This window comes from Arachis hypogaea, chromosome 14 (genome assembly GCF_003086295.3).
Source record: "Arachis hypogaea cultivar Tifrunner chromosome 14, arahy.Tifrunner.gnm2.J5K5, whole genome shotgun sequence".
Taxonomy (NCBI): Eukaryota; Viridiplantae; Streptophyta; class Magnoliopsida; order Fabales; family Fabaceae; genus Arachis; species Arachis hypogaea.
This window is the reverse complement of record NC_092049.1, coordinates 20,485,832-20,487,703: the sequence shown is the minus strand read 5'-3', so window position 1 is coordinate 20,487,703 and position 1,872 is coordinate 20,485,832. Positions and strand designations below refer to the sequence as shown.

Sequence of the window (1,872 nt, the reverse complement as noted above, 5' to 3'; positions counted from 1 at the left end):
ATTCATCACATGTTTTGATCCAAAACTTTCATGCATTGCATCATTTTTCATGTTTTTCTCTCTCATCATTAAAAATTCAAAAATAAAAAAATATATATCTTTCCTTTTTTCTCTCATAAATTCGAAAATTTGAGTTGACTTTTTTCAAAAATTTTTAAAATTCAATTGTTTCTTATGAGTTAAATCAAATTTTCAATTTAAAAATCTTATCTTTTTCAAAAATCAAATCTTTTTCATTTTTCCTATTTATTTTCGAAAATTTTAAAAATATTTTTCAAAAATATTTTTCTTAATTTTATATCATATTTTCGAAAATATCATCAACAATTAATGTTTTGATTCAAAAATTTCAAGTTTGTTACTTACTTGTTAAGAAAGATTCAAACTTTAAATTCTAGAATCATATCTTGTGATTTCTTGTGAATCAAGTCATTAATTGTGATTTTAAAAATCAAATCTTTTTCAAAACTAATTTCAAAATCATATCTTTTTAATCATATCTTTTTAAATCTTATCTTTTTCAAAAATTTGATTTTCAAACATCTTTTCTAACTTCTTATCTTCTTATCTTTTCAAAATTGACTTTCAAAATCTTTTTCAACTAACTAATTGACTTTTTGTTTGTTTCTTATCTTTTTCAAAACCACCTAACTAACTCTCTCTCTCTAATTTTCGAAAATCCTTTCCCTCTTTTTCAAAAATTCTTTTTAATTAACTAATTGTTTCAAATTTTAATTTTAATTTATTTCTTCTTTTAATTTTCGAAAATCACTAACCATTTTTCAAAATTTTATTTTCGAAAATCCTCTTTCTCTCTCATCTCCTTCTATTTATTTATTCATCTACTAACACTTCATCTCACCCAAATTCGAACCCCCTCTTCCATCTGTGTTCGAATTTTTTTCTTCTTCCCTTCTTTACATTACATTCTTTTCTTCTTCTACTCATAAAGGGGAACCTTTATACCTGGGTAAAAAGGATCCCTATTATTATTATTTTTCTGTTCCCTCTTTTTCATATGAGCAGGAGCAAGGACAAGAACATTCTTGTGGAAGCAGACCCTGAACCTGAAAGAACTCTGAAGAGGAAACTAAGAGAAGCTAAAATACAACAATCCAGAGACAACCTTACAAAAATTTTTGAAAAGGAAGAGGAGATGGCAGCCGAAAATAATAATAATGCAAGGAGAATGCTTGGTGACTTCACTGCACCTAATTCCAATTTACATGGAAGAAGCATCTCCATCCCTGCCATTGGAGCAAACAATTTTGAGCTTAAACCTCAATTAGTTTCTCTGATGCAACAAAACTGCAAGTTTCATAGACTTCCATCTGAAGATCCTTTTCAGTTCTTAACTGAATTCTTGCAGATATGTGATACTGTTAAGACTAATGGAGTAGATCCTGAAGTCTACAGGCTCATGCTTTTCCCTTTTGCTGTGAGAGACAGAGCTAGAATATGGTTGGATTCTCAACCTAAAGATAGCCTGAACTCTTGGGATAAGCTGGTCAAGGCTTTCTTAGCCAAGTTCTTTCCTCCTCAAAAGCTCAGTAAGCTTAGAGTGGATGTTCAAACCTTCAGACAGAAGGAAGGTGAATCCCTCTATGAAGCTTGGGAGAGATACAAGGAACTGACCAAAAAGTGTCCTTCTGACATGCTTTCAGAATGGACCATCCTGGATATATTCTATGATGGTCTGTCTGAATTAGCTAAGATGTCATTGGATACTTCTGCAGGTGGATCCATTCACCTAAAGAAAACGCCAGCAGAAGCTCAAGAACTCATTGACATGGTTGCTAACAACCAGTTTATGTACACTTCTGAGAGGAATCCTGTGAGTAATGGGACGCCTCAGAAGAAGGGAGTTCTTGA

The 1,872-nt window shown here is 31.2% G+C and overlaps 1 non-coding gene across 1 annotated transcript; it reads right to left on the bottom strand.

Moving 5' to 3' along the window:
* Window positions 1–1,552: 1,552 nt before the first annotated feature.
* On the bottom strand, window positions 1,553–1,660 carry LOC112746149 (small nucleolar RNA R71). The gene has a single exon (XR_003174045.1). It is a non-coding gene; the product is annotated as a small nucleolar RNA R71 (small nucleolar RNA).
* Between the last annotated feature and the right edge of the window lie 212 nt (window positions 1,661–1,872).